This window comes from Triturus cristatus, chromosome 1_2, assembly GCF_964204655.1.
Source record: "Triturus cristatus chromosome 1_2, aTriCri1.1, whole genome shotgun sequence".
Lineage (NCBI taxonomy): Eukaryota > Metazoa > Chordata > Amphibia > Caudata > Salamandridae > Triturus > Triturus cristatus.
This window is the reverse complement of record NC_140580.1, coordinates 282,262,543-282,285,148: the sequence shown is the minus strand read 5'-3', so window position 1 is coordinate 282,285,148 and position 22,606 is coordinate 282,262,543.

Sequence of the window (22,606 nt, the reverse complement as noted above, 5' to 3'; positions counted from 1 at the left end):
TCAGGCCAAATCCACTCCTGGAAGGAAAAGCCCGGGCCTCGTGCCTCATGAAATCGATACATTTTGGATTTCTGAAATAACATTGCAAGACACTGCAAATCGTTTTTTCCCTCTCAATCTCACTGCAAGTTACCACTCAGTTTCCGCTTCCGTTCTGAAGCGGAGACAATATTGTGTAATGCGAGAGATTGAAAACGGACAATGAAACCATACAGTGTACCTTAGCGGCCATCAAGCATTGGCAGTTACAACCAGTGTCCTAAGATTCATAGACCCGGCCCTATGAAATAAGTGCTGGTGCTGAGCACAGGAAAGCACCGGCACAAATTAAGCACTGCTTCAAACCTAGGAATCACCCTGTGTGCCCCAGACTCTCACCTACTGTATTATGGAATCGTCTCCTTCTCTCCAGTCCTGGTTTTCTGACACAAATCGTTAGATCGCTCACACTGGTACTTAGGAGTCAGCAGGTGTGTTAATTAGTTAAATGGCAGCAGCTAAGACTACAATTCCCAGAACACACTGGTTTGTCTGATGAGAGATCTGTACGCAACAAAAAATAGCTGTGTAGCAGTAAAATGCCTAAGCCCTGGCGTCGCCAACGACCAGAGTCTAATTCTTCTTCAACCTTTGACCAAACGGGCATTTGCAATGCAATAGGTCTCGCATTTGCAAGAGTTTAAGCTGTTGGCATTGCAATGACAATGCCTTTTATTTATAGGTTTTAAAAATCAACACACAAATAAAGGACATTGTCATTTTTGCCAATAGCTGAAACCCTCGCAAATGCGAGACCTATTGCATTGCAAATGCTTGTTTCTTAAGTGTTCAAGCCTCGGTAACCTTGCACTCGCAAATTCGAGACCAACATTGTAAATGTGACTTTTGATGCTGCTATTCCAATCGACTTTTGGATATTTTTTACTTCCTAATGTAGAATAGCTTTGGTAACAAAATTAGCCGTTGCACAGTTAGGCAGAGGTCAAGTAGAGGACAGCAAAAGACCGGAACAGAATCATGGATCCTAATAACTGCATTCCTGAACAAGGGCCAGGGACATTTCTGTCTCGTATCTTTGAGCCAGTAGCTATTCAGTGAGAACAGTGGTATTATTTATTTTGTTTATATGTTGATTTACGTAGCTCAGACTCCACCCAAAATGGGTGTCTGTCAGAAACTGAAGCAGTCCCGCAGAATGCAGGGCTGGGCAGCCAAGAGGATGTAGCAGCGACAAGGCATATAGGGCAACACTAGTAACATTTGACACATGGGGGAACCAAGGAAGCAAAACATTGTAAAAGCTAAATTGTTTCGACCTGGGTCTTGGAAGCCAGGAGTGGGTGGAGAAGTTCAATTGTTCCAGTACTTTGACTTTTAACTGTTACAGATACATTGGTTATTGCCTCACATGGTGGCTTTTAACGATTGAGCTGCTCGTGTTCAACTGTAGGAAAATTATTCTGTGAAAATACGTTATTTATTTATTTGTAATATGTATTGTAATGGTGAAATACAACTTTTTAACTGTTTTGTACTATCACCGATTTAGGGCACTTATTATGGTTTCTAACAGCCTCCCCATTACTACAACTCCAAAAAAATACAAGATCTCCGAGGCAACGCTTTGGTGCTATGTTATGTGTTTTTCTACAGCGCACAACTCGCCCGGGAGGGCCTCTTGGCACCGAGCATAGATATGTTGCAACTTAGATATGAGTGAGCACAGTTTTAAACTGGATGTGGCGCATCCAGTTAGAAAGGCCTTTACAGGGCAGCTGCATCAAGGCTGTGGGCAATATATCCTTTCCTCTAAGCTAAGATGGAATTCCCCTTTCTTCCTGCCACTGGCCGTTGCCAAACAACAGCTGGGTTTTCAGGGTTATGGCGTTTGTCTTCAAAACATTTTTCTGGACAATTTAACAGACAGACTGTCAGATTTCTTTGACAAAATAAACTAATTTTACGCTTTTTGAAGTTCCTTTTAATATTTATGATAAAACTGCTCGTCACTCCCGACTACTTTAACACTGTTAGCAAGTGGTACAATGACCTCAAATTGGGAGATTTTGAAATGCTGTGGAAGACCGAATAAAGGTATTAGTCTTTCATATATTTGTAATATATGTAATTCTGGGTTCAGCAGCTATTCTTGAGCCATGTTCTGGGTCCACGTGCCTCAGTGAATCGTCATAACTGTGTCTCGGTACATTTTGTCATCCCGGGGACACATGAAGCTGCAACATTCAGAGCGCTTTCTCTGGGGAGCCGCAGCAAGTGGGGGTCAATGGAGTTAGGACCTGGGTGGGAGCGTTTGGAGACCAAAGCAACCCAACTAGTAGCTAGCACTTTGCTGTAGGACCCAACCAGAAATCCATCAAAGGAAACAAAACCAATCTGGGCCTTATTTATGAGGCCATTACGCCGCCATTGTGCCACTTTTTGTGACGCTGCGGTGGCGTAAAAAATGAGACATACTGCGCCATATTTTTCAAAGTGATGCATCTAGGCAGATGCGTCACTTTGTAAACCCCTGCGCCACATTATACTTACAACAGGTACAATGTATGCAGGGCGGGCGTTCCGGCGCAGAAAAAGATCGTAGAAGTGTATCAGTGAAATCTATGAGATTTCACTGCACCACTGCTACGGGCTCACAGCTTCAAATCCTTACACCTGCCTGAAGCAGGCATAAGGGGTGGCGCATGCCTTTCACAAGGGGCTTGCCCCATGTGAAAAGACACATTGCTCTAGTTGCGTCGGCTTTCAGACACACTCCTGCAATCTACCATTTTTACACCAAGAGATATGTCAGGGTTCCTGATATATCTGGCAATCCTTGCGATATGGAGCACCGTACAGTAAATACGGCGCATCCATGGTGTTGCAACAACTGAAAAGTGTTGAATTGCTGTTTTACAGCAGCGATGCAACACCTTTCATAAATGAAGCACTGAGTCACTTCACAAGTTGGTCAAATTCATTCATTCATTCATTCATAAACTTTATTTCGGCCGCAAGGGCCATAAAAGCAACAATACATTACAGCAATGCAAGTAAAAAAAAAAAAAAAGATAAAAGATAAGAAGAGAAAAAACCAAGTCAAAAGGCAGAACACGTTTTAACCACCAATATGAAATAGAGTAGTTAGGTTGAAACATTCGAATAATTAACAATTGGTGGAAAATTTCCTGCGCTGCAACCATACAGCATTTAAAAAACGTGATACTGCGAAAACAATTGGGGGGTGGGTGTCATATTTTAAAACTCGCAGGGCATTAGCACAGTCTCTGAAGCCAAGATTTCTGCAGATAGGCTTTACCCAGCGTTTCCTATGGGAAAGGTACGTTGGGCAAAAAAAGAACACATGGTTTTCGTCCTCCAGTTTGTAGCCACATGCTGGACATGAAGTGTTTTTGTTAGTGTCCCATCTAGAAGTGAAATACCTAATTGGTAGGGTGCCCATTCTTAATTGGACATATAACTTCCTAGCGACAGGGAGGAAAATCAAATCCAGAAATAACTCCCTCCCGTAGTTCGGTTTAATCTGAAGAAACTGGGCAGTCAACCTACCTAGTTTTGAATTCATGTGCAAGCATGATAAATAAAAATGTCTAAACTGTTCAGCCAAGTTGGTTTTTGAAACAGCCAGACAAGAACTTTCTGGAGTATCCCAGAGTTCCTGGTAGCCAATCTTGGCACAAGTGTCCCTAACATAGATTAACCAGGGAATATTTATATTTTTAATTGTAGGCCAGAGCCCCAGGAATTCATTTCTGTAGGTATCCAGGTCCGGATTGGACCAAAGTCTCTTCCAATAGTAAACAGGCCGCACAGCCACCACCTCTTCAGGGAGCAGACCCAGGTCGAACCTAATAGGGACCAGCGGAGAACTAGAGGGTAGGCTCAACAAATTCCTTATAAAGGAGTTTTCGACCCTTGATAAGCTGTCGATTTTGGAGTGGCCCCAAAGTTCGGCTCCATAGATTGAGGCAGCTCTGGCCTGGGTTTTGAAAATTTCTACCACTGGTGCAGCTGGTTTAAAGACCGAGCCTTTGAACAATCTAGCCATACCTCCTGTGGTTTGGGTCAGCTTAAGAGTGGAGTTGACAACCTGACCTCCCCATCCCAGATCTTCTTGGAGTGTGATCCCCAAGTAACCAAACGTTTTCACCCGTTCAAGGGGGATACCATTCAATACTGGGTTGGGGCGAGTGTGTTTGGGAGGGTTGAGAATCATAAATTTCGTTTTGGCTAAGTTGATCTCAAGGCCCCTATCACTGCAAAAGTCTACAAAGCCATCTAAAATACGCTGGATTCCCATGGGGGTGCGTGACAACAAGGTGTCGTCAGCAAACATTAGGGCTGGTACTTTGCCCGAGGCCAGCCTAGGGACATCAGTATCTTTTATGGCTAGGAGATGTTTTATGAGCCCATTAATAGTTGGTCAAATAGAAACTTAGATGTGAAAGTGTTTTTTACTTTCTCAAGCTGTGTACATATCTTAGAAGTGTAGGTCTGTGCATGCCCTGTAAGAACGTCAGGTATATCTATATATGTATACAGGATTACCCTATTAATAACCATTTAGACATCACTTACTAATACATATTTATGACTGCCCAAAGAAACCCATTTAGTAACCTTAGAATAACGGAATATTAATATATAATCAGCAAGGTTTGAAAACTATATACATATTTTTTTTAACATTTAATTTTTTGTCCAACCAGCAGTTACATGACTGAGAATCATCATATACTTATCAGAGTATTTTCCTCTATGCACAGGAGTGTACAAACAACATTCAACACAATACGTATATCCCTGTACAGGGTCATATTTCGGCCAGTGACATCTTGTTACATTAGTTTAACAATCCGGTTAAGTATTCTTCTCGCTAGTTCACATACGTTTGCTCTTATGCATTTCCCCACTCCTCGCCCCTTGTTGTACAATGAATCGCATGCTGTCTTATTGTGTGCTTTTAGATCACGTCGTGGCATCCAGTTCCGAAGGTTTGAAAACTATTTTTAACAAGTTACAAACAACTGTTTGATATTGATGCAGAACTCAATGTAATAGCAGGATTGTAACTTGTGATGTACAGGTAACACAAGGTTTTTGGCATAAAAAGCATGAACCAACTGCACTTTGTTACAAAGAAGTCTATGACCTAGGTTACATGCTTTGCTCCAAGCAGACCCATGACTCTCTGAACTATTTTATGGGAAGTGAAACCGGTGACCAACACACGCAAACCAGTCTCTCCAACAAGTGCAAGTACTACCTGAGATTCCTTAGCAGTGATATACCCTGATATATGTTTAATAGACATAAATCCCTGCCGCAGCATCTTTAACCCATTAAGCTATCTAAAATATCTCCATTACAACCTAGTTGTAACCAATTAAGTAAGCAAGAACAGTTTTATTGCCACATGTGTCCTTGTTTCCAATTTCTTTGGGTTGGAGACAATGGGGTATTGGGTTTGTTGTAGATAGCCGAACTGTCATTGACTACATACCTCATGACACCGCTTTTCATGACTCTTACCCCTTTCTGCTACCACTCATTGACCCACTATGTTATCCGTTCTAGGAGTCTATTTTGAATATAATGAATAAGGAGAGGTTAGCGGGCAAGTGGGCAGGGGGAGGGGAGCACGCAGCGCAGCAATTAGGCCACAGAGATAACAGCCCAGCTAGATAGTACCTAAAGGTGGCTAGGATCAAAAGGGGAAGTCGGATTGTGACCAAAAATTGTCAATGAAGCAAGAAAAATAATGGCATTTGTGAATTGTGACTTTTTTTGCCACTTTGTATAGGTAGTACTAGAGGCTAATGAGTGCTGAAGAAGTGTGTTTTGCGCAGTAAAAGGTGAATAGACCATGATCACAAAGGGGGAGCAGACAAACCTCCAGAGGGATGCTGTCAGAACCTTTCCAGGATCCAGGGACAGGCAGGGATTACTGAGCCATTACTGTGGTGGTTGGGGCTTTTCACCAATGCTCCCTGGGACCTGACCCACTGTTGAGCTGCAAAATTGTCACCAAGTACACCCTATCTACGCATTACTCTCAATGCAGTGAAGGCAAGCAGTCCAAAGCATCCCAGGGAGGTAGTGGGTGGTGTTGAGATAAAGAGCCCAAACAGACGCAATACATATTGGCCTAGCCAGGGATTCTTTTATAAAAAGAAAAATAATTTACAGTCTACCTCATATTTTTCCATACTACTCCAAGTAATAGGCTGTAGGCAGAGGGTTCTATAATCAGGTGCCATGGGCTGAAGCACAAATAGACTAATCAAGCATAAACCCCAGCACAGTTGTTAAATCATCACAGTGTGACTAAGTGACTTCCCTGATGTTGGTGACCCGGAGGTTAGTCGGAGGTTAGTTGTTTATCTGCCCACCACTGAGTCTTGATGTGATGTTATTTATTACCATTCCCAATGTTTTGTTGGGATTGTTTATACACCGTGTTACCATCAGATCATGGTTACAAGTCAGGTTGCACTTCCAGCAAGATGATTGACACGTGTAATGACCCTGCTGTGGAACAGAAGTGCATTGCGGCTGATCCAGCAGTCCTGGGATGGTTTCCTCAGCCCACTGCTGATGACAGAGAAGTTCTCCCTTGTCTTGCAATACCTGAGAGTTCGCAGTTGCTTCAGTGCCACCCCTGGCAGTGTCATCATAGGTCCTTGGCTTTAGTTGACCGGTTAGGCTGCACAGTGGTTTCAGTCTCACTGCAGTTCTCTCAGATGATGTCAGATAGTACCTTTGATGTTTATCAGCCATGCTTCACTATAGGAAGGCCATAATACCCATTTAAACTTTCAGATCAGCCTTGGTACACCTCCTTGCTTTCGTCTTGTCCTCTGGGCTGCTTCAATCGCTGGGCACCACAGCTGACTCTCCTTTCCTGAGGCAGTCTGCTCCTGAAGGAAAATGCATTTTCCTCTTTTCCAGCAGGCAGAATGGCCTCCCGGGGTCCCAAGTAGACCCATAGCCCTTTCCAGGTGATATACCCTAGTTTATGGGAAAACAGCTGGTAGCAACATCACCTTGGTTCTCAGATATTCTCAACCACTCTGTGGAGTACAGCCTTCTCAAATGATGAGAAAGCTAGTAGCTAGTGGGAGAGTTTGGGTCACTTTTAAATAGTCGATTTCCAGACAGGAGATGTTCATCCTATTGTTCGTGTCCTGGAAGTGGTTTAGAGTACTTCCTTTTCTATGCGTATTGCTCCTGTTCAGATCAGACAAAATCTTTGTTCAAGTGATGTATTCCCACTGCAGGTAGTGATTTTTTTTTTTATTTTTTTTTTTTAAACTTATTTTTATTGCCATTTTCACATTTCATACATTGTACATTGTACATCAACCACTGCAGGTAGTGATGAGATGCATCTCGAACTGGAGCACCCACAACTCAGGGTACAATAAAATGTCAGTGTCAGGAGTAGGTAGGCAGGGAGGTTGTAGCCCGGATGAAAGCAGAGTGACCCATTTGGACAATTTCTTAGTCAACTGAAATATGTAGGCAATTTGTTTTGGATGGGCGAGCCATTGTGTTACATTACACATCCTGATTTGCTTTTAATTATGACATGGGTACTTGGAAATAAAACGAGAAATCTGAGTTTCTCCATAATAATGTTTAGGTCGAAGACTAGCAAACAGCGGCTAATGACATCTTGAGAATATATGGAAAGCTTCCCTCGGAATGCATTCCCCCCTTTGCTTACCACTTTGTTGCTGGGGACCTTGCCGTAAGGGAGACTCTGAGGGGAATACCCGGGCAACACTACCACGACTATTAAGGACCCTTGTGAACACTCTGCATTACATATTAAGCCCTGTTGAAGTTTCTTTTGAAAAAGGAACGAAACGCGTTGGCTGATGGCCGATTTTAATTGACGTTTAAATAAAGGATGATGACGTAAACTTGTTATCTCGACTACATTTCTGGTGCACCTTCCACCCAAGAGTATCTTCCCCTTTCTGGATTCCAGTGGCGCTCAGTGGCGGTGAGTGCCAGAAGCAGATGCACAGGACACTAAATTTAATGCAACAGGGATTGAGCTGCTGAACCCTTGGTCAGCCGTTGGGAGCTTTAACTAAAATTCTACTCTGCACCACTGCATGCCACTATACTCTGCCCTGAAACACTCCACTCTACAACACTACACTATATGCCACTCCACTCTACTCTACACCATTTAATTCTACATCAATTTACTCTGCACCACTCTACGCCAACCCACTCTATGCCACTTTAATCTACTGTGCATCACTGAATTCTATGCCACTGCACTATGACACTCTATGTCATGCCACTCTACAACATTCTAGTCCACTCTGGCACTCTACTACCTCCAACAACACTCCAATCTATGCCACTCCATGTCACTCCACTTCACTCAACTCTACTGTACACAACTCTGCGCCACCCCACGACTCTACGCTAATCCATAATACTCCACTCCACTCCACTTTACACCACTCCACTCTACTCCCCTTTACCCCACTAACTTTAAGCCACGCTGACCAGCAGCAATGCTGTTGTACAACATGGCTAAAACATATTGGCAAAGCCAATAGTTCTTCCAGAGGTGAGATCTATTGGCTTAGCTACGTAACTGGATCCCTGCATTTGTCCAGGAAATACCTTATTCTGAGCTCCCATTTTTTGGGTTGAGTCCTCTTGGGTGGTACTTAAATACCCGAGTGAGAGAAGGCACCTATGATGACACAAGCTGTCATTTGACGAGTGAGATGTCTCCTCTAATATTTCAAATAATCCTACAGGAGATCTGTAGGTCCAATAAATAGGGACCAACTGACCCTTTGCCCTCGCACTCATTGTGTTGTGCATTGTATTTTTGGGAGAGTGTGTGTAGGCTACAGGCATCTCTCACTCTTTCTTTTTGTGAAATAGCAGTTATTGCTGCGCTGTTGCCCTGGTATGCGGGAAGCTGTTGTTGCTGCTTTTGTCCCTGTTTTAGTGACAGCTGTCACTGCTACACTGGTCTGCTATGATTACAGCTAGGGTAAAAGCTATAGCTTTGGTCCCTGCTGTGTATGTTGTTGTAGCTTTTGTTGCTAGTGTGGTCAGCAGCAATTGGTGATTGCAAATAGTAGTAGGGCACAAATACAAAAATGGAATTGCACCATTCAAGTCTCTATGTGTATTTGAGTGGACATGAAGCGTTTCGACGTCTCATCAAGGGTAGTAAGCGCAGTATAAATACAATTACAATTACATGCCAGGATTTCAGCCTCTGGCCACGGAATCAAACACAGATCAGTGTAGTGAATGCATTAGTCCACTGAGGTTTCAGACTTCGGAAAGTGGCAAGAAGCTGTAACTGACTAGATCCCTTTCAATCCTTAATCAACATTACAATCTTTTGATCCCACCCACACATATTCTAATATAATCACCCTTCCACTCGTTATCTAAATTTGCATTTCTCACCCATTCACCATTGACTTTTTATTTATTAAGGATTTACTGAGGGCTTTATGCCGCATTTCAGTCTCAACATGGTGCACTGCCTCACTTTCACCCATTCATCTTAACCTTCCCACATTCACCTAACTGCCTACTTTCATTCACCGACCTACCACCTGCATTCAACCCCTGACTCATCCAGTCACACAAAAGCACACAGTGCCATCCACCGAGTAACCAGCACTAGGACTAATAATCAGCTACACTTAGTGGCTTTGTTAATGCTTGTTTTATTTCACTTGCACATTACATTTGTTTAATGTGAAGTGAGAACTGTAGTCATTATTCTGCAGAGGAAATAAAAGAAGCATCAATAGTCATAACAATAATGCAGTTAGCACTGAACCCATTGTTGCTGTAGAGAGACACCAGCACTTTAAGACATGTTGAAGAGAAGGGATGGGGTAGCTGAGAGTAGGCTTGTAGCTTTCACCCTACCCTTTGGGGAGATAAGAAGGGGTTGAGTAACAGCATCTAAATAGAATGCAGTCTTTATAAAGCCTGGGCTGGATAGTAAAATGCCTGGGGTTTCTAATATGCCAGTAATATAATATGTTAAGGCTAATGCCAGTAAAATGTTAAGGCTCAGCTAGATCCTTTGACATGAGAATGTAATGAGGTCACCAGAGAACTTGAGAGAGAGGGTGGCATTTGGAAGCTGGAAGTGAGGCAATGAAGATGCTGGATAGATGAGATCTTCTGGTGTGAAATAAACTCCTTCTACCCTCATACTACCACTTGATGTGATCTTTTCAAGAGGGCTTCTTGTTACACTGGTGACAAGGATTGAATGCCGAGTAATCAGAAGTAATTGGAAGGAAGAAGATCGCAACAGCAGGTTCCACCGAACCCGCCTAGTCTACTGTCTCTGCCCCAACTCCCCTGGCAGCACTGGGCCGTCACAGGTAACTCAGATCTTTATTATTATCATCATAAAATTAACTGGGCCCTCCCTCACTCAGCCTTCGAGATTGGTGGGAAACCTATTGGGAACCTGAGAGGTGAGACTGCCGCTTGCGAGTCGTTGAGAGTTAAGAAATAATATGTGGACAGGGGCAGCAATATTTCATTGTGGTGTATGGCAGCTGGTGTTGTGGATAACTGCCTGCTCCCAAGTTATAGGGCCGTCTGTGTTGATTTTTAGGAAGTACCCTACCGATCGTAGGTTCTGCACAATACGAGCGTGATCCAGCTAGTTAGCTCGTACCGTATCTGCCCAGTCCAGCCCAGCTCCCATTTCAGAGTAGAGTTCAGGGCTGCTGTGACAACAGGGAAGCATCACAGCAACAAGGAATAGGCCCAGCTCTTCTCGCGCTTCAACATGGAGCAAAGGGCTGCTCTGACAACAAATAACCAGTTCAGCAACAGGGATCCGGCCCAGCGCAAGATAAACGGTTGCTGTTGCAACACTGCAATATAGAACCAGTGCGGCTCCCAGAATAGATCTTCAGCTACAAAGATCCGGCGCTGCAACAAAGAATCGTCCCAGTGCTGTTCCCTGTATAGTTTTTAATAAATTTAAATACTTTACTCAGAGCGCTTAAAGAGCGATTTCTACTTACAGGCGTCGTAGGAATCTTCTGTGTAACTTCTGCTCACTCAGTCTCCACATTGGCTCGTCTAGTTTTCTGTTTCTTATTGATAATCAACAAGACTGCAAACTGAACAGCCAAGGGTGTAGAATATTACTGACTTCCTGTATTTATCTGTGAGCAACTAGACTGCTGACTAGTGAAGGAGTACATTTCTTCAAGTATTTGCTTCGGAATTCTTCAGTACTTGTCTGTATGATTCCTTTTGAAAATGTACCTAAAATTCCTTTACAGGTGGTTCTCGGACACGCTATTTTGATGTCGGTGTTTAATTGTATATGTTGATATATTCAATATATATTGCTTAGTTTTTATTAAGATTTATAGTATAATTTATGCTACTGACAAGTGATACAATGCAGAAAATAACAGCTTGTCTGTTTTTTCTTTTTAACAAACCCAAGGGTACCACCCATCTGATGGCAAAAATGGAAGAAAGTAAAATTGAAAGATATGCCAGGGTATGTGGCACAAGTTTAAGTCCAGAGAAAACTATTATTACATTGCTTAGGCCGAGAAGACCAAGACGTTTTTGACCTCTTACCTGAAATTACTGATTAAAATGGTGTAGATATAAATGAATATGAGAACTGCATAAAGAGCCTTGATAAACATTATCTCCCTAAGGTGAGTACTATATTAAAAAGGTACCGCTTTGGCAAACGTAATGAAAAAGAGTGAGAGTACATAGAAAACTATGTAACAGACTTAAGAAATTTAGCTTCATCATGTAAATTTGACTGGCTAGCAGATATATGATCAATTTATGTTAGGATGTAACGTTGAAAGAGTGCATGAAGAACTTTGGAAGAAAGGTTCTTTGGATGAGGTGTTGGTAGTTGCTAAAACCATTGAACACTCCCTTAAATGTATAGAAACTAAAAATGGGAAATGACTAGTGGAGAAGAGGCTTCAGTGGTCAATAAACCCACAAAAGAACAAAAAAAGAATAAATATACTACAACTGAGAAGAATAATTAATTTTTAGGGAAATGATATAGGTGTGGGAAGACAGGACACATGACCAATTATAAGAAATGTCCCGCCATCAAAGCTTCATATAATGTTTGCAAAAAGAAAGGTCATTTTCCTATTGTATGCAAAAAGAAAGGTTATTTGGTGAAAAAGGTGTTTGAAATAGATGACAGTGACAAAGACACAGATTGTGAGTGTGGACAGACTGTGCTACAAGTTGGAGGGAGAAATTGCTATAATCCTGTGGATGAGATAAGGGTAAATGGGTAGAAATCCAAAATGCTGTTCGAACTTGGAGCGAAAATCACCCTAATTTCACAGCGTCTTTATGAAATTAAGCTTACAGGGAAAGTTGAATTACACAATCCTGACATAGGACCCTATGCATTTGGGGGTAAGCCAACTGAAGTTCATGGTTACTTTGAGGTTATGATAGAATACAAACAAAGGTACATTAGTGCAAAAATCTATGTATCAAAGAAAAGAGACAGCATATTAAGTTGGATCCACCAACGGGATGTAGGGGTTATGCTTGATCCGAACAGTGTTCCCCCTGTTCTGTTAAAAGAAAATTGATGAGTATGAAACCATAGATGATGATTGTCTTCAGGAGGTGAAATTGAAGTTTCCTAAAGTATTTCAAAATAAGTTAGGATGCATGAGCGGCTATGTTCATAAGATTCATGTGCTAGCCCCTGCTAAACCTGTCCCTGGTAAGCTTTGCAATGCACCAATAGCTGTGAGAGAGGATGTGCAATTAGAATCAGAGAGACTTAAGTCTGATGGTATCATTGAAGAGGCCAAAGGTACGGAATGGTTTGCACTAATAGTGGTGGCTAAAAAAGCAGATGGAGGGGTGCACTTGTGTGTAGACCTCAGAGAACTTAATGAAAATGTAGTGATTGACAAGTATCCCCTTCCAAATATTGCTGACGTGCTCTTACTACTGATGGAGCTAAAGTTTTTTTAACCATCGATTTGACGTCGGCGTACCATCAAATTGAGTTAGATGAGGCGCCCTGAGATCTCATTGGATTTATTACTCCTTTTGGAACCTTTAGATTTGCTAGATTAAGTTTGGCTTAGTTTCTGCAGCCTTTGTCTTTCAGGGAGCTTTAGAAAAAGTATTGAAAGGTTTGGAAGGGATAAAAGTTTATCAGGATGACGTGTTAGTATTTGGAAGAGATTTTAGTGAACATGACTTCAGGGTGAAACAAGTGTTCAAGAGATTTGAAGAACACAACCTTACAGTGAAGGTTGAAAATGTACATTTAGGAGCAGTTCACTTGATAATCTGTAGCATATTATTATGGGGAAGGCATTACTCTCAAAGAAGAGTTAATAGATTCTATACGCAGGTTAACGTCACCCAGCAACGAGCAACAAAGAAGAACTGATAAAGTTCTTAGGATTGGCTGAATGCTATAACACATTTGTTAGAGGCTTTTCAAAAACCTGTGCCAACATGAGGAAACTTCTCAGGATAGGTGTATAATTTATGTGGAATGTTCAATGTGAGGCTTAATTCCAAGAGGTAAAAGAGGAACATAGTTGTGCTCCCAAGTTAAAAAACTTTAGTCTGAGAGAACAATCAGTCCTTACCACAGATGCCAGCCTGAAGGGCTAGGAGCTGTTTTACAACGGGTGAAGGTGATTCATAGAGGACTATTTTGTTTTATCATGGAGTTGGAAAGAACCAGAGACCAAGTATTCAGTCATAGAAAGAGAGGTGTTGGTTGTGTACTGGGCAGTAAGAAAACTTAATAGATTTTTATGGGGAGGAAAGTTTGCAATTAGAACAGATCACAAAACTGTGAGATATTCCAGACAAAAAGGCACTGATGCTGTCTCTGGTAGAATTACATAATGGGTAGCTGCCCTTCAGATGTATGACAGTATGATAAGATGTATTCCAGGCATGGCAAAAATGATAGCAGATTCCTTATCTAGGTTAGTTTCACCGGATCATAAACAGGAATATGAGAAATTTATGATGAGGATGAATTCTATGATGAGATGGTTTTTCATATTGATACTGCAGTAGTATCAGAGGAACAAGAGTTGCAGTCCAATAGTATCATGCTGGAGGTCCTCTTGTTATTGAAAGACGGATGGTGTGCCAACAAGCATTTGCAATGCAATAGGTCTTGCAATTGCAAGATTTTGAGCTATTAGCATTGTAGATGACAATGTCTTTTATTTGTGTTTAAAAAACCTGCAATAATAAAAGGCATTGTCATTTACAATACGAATAGGTCTAACTTTCTAAAATGCGAGACCTATTGCATTGCAAATGCTTGATGTCTACAAGCGCCCCTGCTGCGCTTTCATGTTAATAGAGACCACGCACCTATCTTGAGACCAGCCGTGCCTAAAGAAAGGTCCGCGGCTGCTATTAAAGTGAAATTGCGGTATGGAGCGCTTTTACCCAAAAATGCATTCGCTTGTCAAGTTGACAAACAAATGCTTTTTTTTGTAGGAGCGGCCTGTGAACGCACGCATGACACACTGAATGTGCTAAATGTTGCAGGAAAGCATGCAGTTCCTGTAGTAGGAGAGGCTCATAAAAAAAATAGTGCTTACAGACTAAATAAGACATACCGTGTAACAACCGAAGTAAAAGGGCCAGTCCTCATGGGAGGTTACAAATTAAGACAAGGCGGTACTAAGGAGGATCTAACAAGCCTATTAATTAATCAGAAGCCAGCATTTACAAAGGACAATGACACAAGCCAATGACAAATATAGGTGGAAGAGTGGGAGGGGCTTCAAGTACATACTCCAATACAGCATGCCTCGCAGAGTAGCGCATGCGCTGCCCAGGCTCAACCTAAAAATGACGATCTGGGCCATTCTATACTTGTCTTGGTTGTGTTTGTTATATTGTGGACTTGCTAAGATGGCGCCTGTTTTTCACATTTCATTTGTGTCTGTTCTTTATGTTCACAAGGCATGTGGGGACAGCCAGTGCGGATCATGTGACCAAGGCTGAATTATGCCAAAAAGTGTTGAGTTCATGCTGCCAAAAATAAACTCCAGCAAATTTCCTCTGCAATTGCCTTGAATAAGCGCCTTATTTCGAATTTTATGTTGGCTAGCATGCTCTACCAACCTAAGGGAAGGTTTCTGGAGATATATATGTATTGTGCCAAACACCTGTGTTAATGCATCAAAAACGGGCTCCGACACAGCTCAGGTTCACAATGCATGAGCAGTATATTGTCAGGGCGTGGCTTCTCGTAACTCATTTCGGCCGAAGAAGCCTTTTTCACAACATATATATATATATGTACATATATATATATTCACTGAAAAAACCATAGATTTCACACACGTTATAGTTACGAATTAGCATTTAAAAAACCTTGCAAATTCACTTAAAAAACCATAGGTTTCACACATGTTATAGTTAGCTGGACATTTCACTCGTAAAAAACCAATGAAATTCCCCCGTTATAGTTAGTGCAGGCAACTATAACTCACGCGACCGCAATCCTCTGCTGATGACGGCAGATATTACATCACTGTATTTAGACACTTATTTACCCATGTCTTCTTCCATTAATCTTTAGCTATACATATATTACAAATATTTATTTTTCATAAAGACACATATGTCATCAGTGATGTAATATCTGACGTCATCAGCAGAGGATTGCGGTCGCGTGAGTTATAGTTGCCTGCACTAACTATAACGGGGGAATTTCATTGGTTTTTTACGAGTGAAATGTCCAGCTAACTATAACATGTGTGAAACCTATGTTTTTTTTTTTTTTGGAAAACTTTATTGACAGTTCAATAAGAACAAGTATGGGCCTACAACCCCCCAGGGCCGGCCGCTAAGCAATCGGAGCAATAACAACAAGTATAAACACAGGCAGCACTTCGGGGAGCAAAATCGTCCTGCTAATACTGTGACCAGCGTAAGTAGGGCACCAGGAGAAAGAGGTTTTCATTTTATGATGAAACAAGGCAGAAGGATCAGGTGACAAGCAATTTTAAAAACAACGATCACGGATAGGCGGAGTAATGAACGTTAGCGATTTACAGCAATCTATTCGGTCAATGGCGCAAACACAAGAACATCAGGATGGGGAAACACATAGTATACAGTTGCGCCCGCAGTCACCCGCCAGAACTCCCCAAGAGCACCCCGGAAGTTGTGAACACATGGAACGGCAACGAGGCATAGCAAAAGGAGGTGTATCACGCTGATCCCAGAAAAGGAAACAAAAAGAATCAGAGAAGAAAAAGGAGGCCATGGAAAAAAGGGATGAAAGAATACAGAATCCCCTCCCCCAACCCCCCACCCTGCACCTCTGCAGATGAGTACGGCCCCTCCCCCCAGCAGTGTGCCTGTCGCCCTGGAACCAGACCCGAAATGTAGGAGAATAGGGAAAAAGAAGTAGGAAAGGACCCCCACCAGACGGGGGGGTGGAGAAAGTATTTATAAACTGGAGGAGGGCCTTCATAACAGACCCCCGGCTTCTCCCTCCCGCATGGTAAGGTTCCCCTAAAGTGAACAAGGAACAGCACAAAAACAATCTTCTCAAACCACGATGGGGAGCATTATGCACCTATTGTGCCAGTAGCCATGTCAGGAGAGCACACCACCCCAAGCCCGCCCGTCCACTAGGCGACCACCCCCGAGGGGCCAGCCTCATCCCTGACCACTCTTTGGAATTCTGCCCATGCCAACCCCTCGACCCAGCACCATACCCAATGTTCCTAGGCAGAGGAATGTCCAACAACAACAGAGAAGCGACGCACACAGGTGGGGTGGAAGTCTCTGAGCATCAACACAGTCCGCCGCTTGAGGAAACAGGCTTCCCAGTGCTGCCCTAGGATCTGCTCTGCACGCAAGGTTCAGGAAGGCAGAAGCAGCCAAAGCAGACATTAGTTGCTGGAGTTGTCTCTGGGTCGCAGGAGGGCATGCACGGGATGAGGCCACCACATCCCACTCAGATCCGACGCCTCCGGGACAGATCAGGCCCTCAGAAGGTCGAACACACTGTAGCATACTGGCCGGGGCGTCCAGTCGTGTACTAACCTCAGGGGTGGCCGCCACAGCGTCCTCCTGCGCGCAGTGTGGGTAGACTCTGTGTTCGTGCGGACAGGCGGGCCGCCACTGCCCCAACTCCGACGCCACACCATCGAGCTTACTCCCCAAGATCACGAAACCATGAACCAAGGAGGAGTGAAGAGTACCAAGAGCCTCGAGGAGGTCGCCATACCCCAGCTCAGCTCTCTGTGATCTCGCCGCCACACTCCCAAAAATCGTACGCTCACAGGCCCGCTGCGGCCCAGCGGACAGGATGGTAGGCTTCATCGACCCAAGATGGCCGCCAAGTATGCCCGACCCTCACCGGGGCCGGGACCCCGGGACAAGCGTCGCAATGTCCACGTCGCGGGTGACCGGGTTCCGGGGGCAGGCAAAAAACTATCCGTGGTCACGGGCAACAGTCGTCCCCACCGCGGACCAGCTCCCGTAGAAATCCGGGGGCGGCCCGCAATGATCGGGGCAGGATACGGACGGCGGCCGGGCAGCTCACCAGCAAGGCAGGGGCAGTCACCGGAGGATCTAAGATTTGCACCCCCGGTCATGCACTCGGTCAGCTACACTGGGGAGTAGAAGTGACCACGCCGAAATGTGGGCCGAGTTTGGCACCGCTCCGGTGGGCCGACTCCACCCAGTCACCACCAGCCGCTGTTGTCGCACTGCCACCCGGCCACGGCGTCCACTCGATGTCCCGGCTCCAGGGCCGCACAGGCCGCAAGGTTCAGATGCAGTTTTCTCCGGCGATAGCACTGCTAGAAACCTCGGAGTCACACAGTCGGGAGCCCCTCTCCTTCAGAAACACGACCACGTAGCACAGGTTGAGGATCTCAGGCAGGATATCCGTGCGGGTTGCGGAGGTTCACGGAGCCGGGAGTCTACGCTGCCGTCCCGGTCGCCATCTTGGCTCCTCCCCCCAACCTATGGTTTTTAAAGTGAATTTGCAAGGTTTTTTAAATGCTAATTCGTAACTATAACGTGTGTGAAACCTATGGTTTTTCAGTGAATTTGTACGGTTTTTTAAATGCTAAGTTATTTATTTATTAATTTATTTATTTTTCAGGTTTTTCACCGTGCGCGCACCGTGAAATTGTTTTTTTTTTCTAAAAATCGCGAGGTGCGCGCACCGTGCGCGCGCTGTGGGCGCTCGGTGCGCATCGCGAACCTCGCGATTTAAAAAAAAATAAAAAAATGTTTTTTTCTCCCTTGGGGGTCCTTCTGTGACCCCCTGACCAAGGCTAGGGGGTCAGGAACTGTCCACTCTGCCCCCTTTTCACGTTCTCCACCTTTTGTTTTCACCCCCTCAGACTGCGAGAGACAAAATGGCGGCCGACACTTCCTGGTTTCGACCGATTCGAATGTTTACCGACATCTAACAACCAATCAGAATTGCGCTCGCGCACGGCAGGGTTCGCGCACTGTGCGTGCACGGTGCGCGCGTATAGATATTGATATGCTTTTAAATGCTATTTTCTCAGGAAATACTGAACAGATTTACACCAGACCTGCAAAAGGCACTTCCTTGACCTTATGGCTACCTCTCTGCCAAATTTCACGTAACTCTGTTCAGCCGTTCGGGCTGTAGCTGCGACTAAAGGTCCTATGGAAAAATGCATGAGGAAAATGCGTTTTGGGACCCCCCGTTTTTCTCGGCCCCCGCTTGACGAATCACCCTGAGACTTTCAGGGTAGGAGCTGAGCGGAGCGCCCCATTAGTTTTGAAAATTTCGCGAAGATTCGTCAACCGGCGCCAAAGGTATTCAAAATAGAATTTTGAGATTTCCTATGGAAACTAGGTTGTAACTATAACTATCTACTGGCGACCGCCAGTAGATAATATATATATATATATATATATATATATATATATATATATATATATATATATATATATATATATATATATATATATATATATATATATATATATATATATATATTATATATATATATATATATATATATATATTTATATATGCTGTGAGACAGAACGTGAGTCCTACCCTCACGTTGGGAAGGCACCCGCCTTAAGAGTTCGGCAGTGGTTGGTGGGACTTGAGCTGCAATTAATAATGACGCTGCCAGAACCATCGCAGAAAGACTCTGCCATCCATCAATAGATCATGAACTATTCTAGTTTAAGGAAAGTGGTAATCAGACTGCTACCTATGGTTCTGTCTTAAGATAACATCGAGTGGCAAGGCGAGGGTTTGAAGTGCACGCCCATGGGGGCTGGAACAAGATGGGACAAACATCAAGACAATGTATGAACGGAAAGGCATAACCTGGGCTCTCTCATTGGAGTGAAATGGTTTATTTTGACATTTAAGTCAGATATATTACATCTACGAGTACTGGGACAATGTCTTTGCAACATGGCGTCCACAATGGGAATCATTCCGTAGTCCTTTCATGTTTGTTATCACTTCAACAAATCACCAATGAGGAGGAGGTGTTCATTATTTAAATGAATTGCATGCTGTGTGCAATGTATACACATTTTGGCTATGAAGAAGGCTTATCGCTGAAACGTGTCTGCAATAAAATGTTGGATTTAGGCAAACCCGTGAGTGCCTCGCATCTGTTGGAGCTGTGAGACAGAATGTGAGTCCTACCCTTGCGCTGGGAAGGCACCCGCCTTAAGAGTTCGGCAGCGGTTGGTTGGACTTGAGCTGCACATATATATATATATATCGAGTCCCACATTAGGGGATTCTAACCAGGCATCCTATATTCAGGGTGGAATAATTATCCAAAGACTGCCCTTAATTTAGGGCCAGGAAATTGATCAAAATGCATTGAGGCTGTGATTGAGGAAAAACAAGCATTGTTTGCACATAAGCATTCTTTTACACATAAGCATGATATTTGCACATTTATCTGCACATGTATATACTTATTATCGCTGCTTGATATAATGATGGTTTTAATTAATAGTTTTTAATTTGAAATCGTTATTATTATTCCACTTGGATTGGTGTTTTTATGACATGTTATTTTGCACATTTTGACGAACTAAAACCGATGTCAGTAACTCTTTTATGTCTATCAGCATGCCTCTCACGTGATTGGTTTGAATATGCACTGTCACTTTAAATTGGGAGCTCACTGCCATTACATTGTCATGTGAAGAAGGCTCGGACGAGCCGAAACGTTATGGCGATATACAAGGAATACATTGATTTGCACTACCTATTGGTCTGTGTCTGTTGATCGTGAGGCAAAGGGGGATTCCTGTTGTCCTGACGCAAAGGTGAAGATATATTTGGCCATTGGTTTCACACGGCTACAACACGGGACCCTCTCCATTTCTTGGACAGCGCTTGAAGTGAAACTGATTCTGAGTTACCTGGAAGTGACTGTTTCCGGAAGGAAAAGCAGCGCTTGACCCCCCTGCACCTGTACGGAGCACGCCGGATGCGGAGGAGGATCTGCAGAACCCGGGTCGGAGGACGCGGAGGATACAGAGACGAGCCCAGGCAAGATTGAACAGGTATTCAGGGGTGGAGAGTTTTGTGCGGAGGCGGCAGCGATTAGAAACCACTCGGATATCACCTGGCCTGCCAAAACAATATTGTTATCCTATGTGCAGTATGTTGGCTGACAATGTACGAGACAGGGAGGCTGCAGCCATGGCCATGTTTTCTGACAGCCTCCTGATTCCATCTAACATTCGTAATAAGAACAAAACAGACAGTAACAAAGGCGACAGTTCCCTCAAAGAAAAATATAAAATATTAGAAACAAAGCTACGCAGCGAACAGAGCAAGTGGTGGGAATCAAAATCCCTCCAAAGATACATAGATGTCAACCGCATCCCAAGAGGTTTGAGAATTTTGACGGCCCCTAGTTTTGAGAACCCAAACCCCGATCCCGTGCGAGAATGGGCCAAGAGTAATTTGGAGTCGTCGCGGAGATTAGTACTGATACTTATATCAAATATGCTGACATTGATAGGGCACTATTACTCAAAGAAATTGCGGAGATTAATGATGAACTGGACAAGATTGAACAGACTGAGGAAAAAACAAAACTTGCTAATGATATGACACTCTGGCTTAAAAAAGAGGAAACTATAATCATGGAGAGAAAAGCTTTTAAGTTCCAGAGAGATCGCAATGACTACGAGTTGGGACAAATGTTTACATTTGCCAAAAAATACGATGCCCTACGAGTCCCCACATCCAGAACTATTGTCAATCCTAAAATTTCCAACAAAAATAGAAATCCGGTAGAAACATCACAATCCGATTTGAGTTTAATGGGGGGCAGCGACTCTGATTCTGAATTTCGTAGCTACTGGCCAAATACCTAAACCATCGCCTGGTGAGGAGATCAATTTTTTATGCTACGAGAGAAGACAGACCCTTCGCCCGAGACCTCAAAGAAATTACAGCGAAAGTCTGCCAACTACAAGCAGCGGCAGAGGAGCAGGGCAAGGAAGAGGGGTCCAAAATCAAAGCAAGAAGAAGGGAAGGGGTCAGTGGACAAAGAAATAACACCAGAAAAGGGGGCAAATAAAACAATTATAAACCTGACACAAATCAAACTATCAGATGATGAAGAAAATATCCTGAAATAGGGTTTATCGTTTGCACCTCAAACGGACTTTGATTATGCCTCTACGAGGTTGGACATTTATAAAGCAGTAAGAAAATTGAAACTAAGAAAGTTTCATACACTAAATAAAAAACACTTGGGGTTGAGGAATGGTGGAGAATTTGGGGCATTGTCACAATCTGACACCCCTATCCTGATGGAAATGCAGGAACTATGGGAAACTGAGGGAGTAGGTTATGATATTCCCAGTGGACAAAACAACGATTTTGGAGAAAGTACCACCGATTTAAACCAAGAAGCCCCTGTGACACCATATAAACCCCCGTCCACTTTCAACCCCATAATGCCCCGGGACTCTCTTGACGTGTTTCATGAAAATGTTACAGCCCAAATAAATAAACTGCACAATGAAACGCAAAACAAAAGACACAAATATAACAAGGAAACCCAACAATATGAGGCCCTTATGTCAAAACTCAAAATGGAGCCCAGCGGTGCAGGGGAACACACCCTAAGACTTCGGGTTCTTTCCTGTTTCAGACCTACAGAAACACAGAGTCTTCAGGGTGAAGTCAGAGATCAGTTTATTGGCTGCAGACCAATTACAGGTATCCAAGAAGTACAACAGCATGTATGTTCTCAGGAGACTGCTTAAAGTTACAGAAACGGGCTTCTCCTTAAATACAAAATATCATGCTTCAGGCACACATTCCTTGTTTTACGATATGGTCATCTTACATGTATTCATTTCAAACGAAAAGGCAGAGTCATGATGACCATCCCACATTCCAGTTAAGCCAGCCCACAATTATTTACCCAGCAAGGCTCAGATCCCACATCAGATATCAATAGGCCCCAATAAACACGAACATCTCCTGTTTGGAAAACAAGCCATAAAGCAGGAA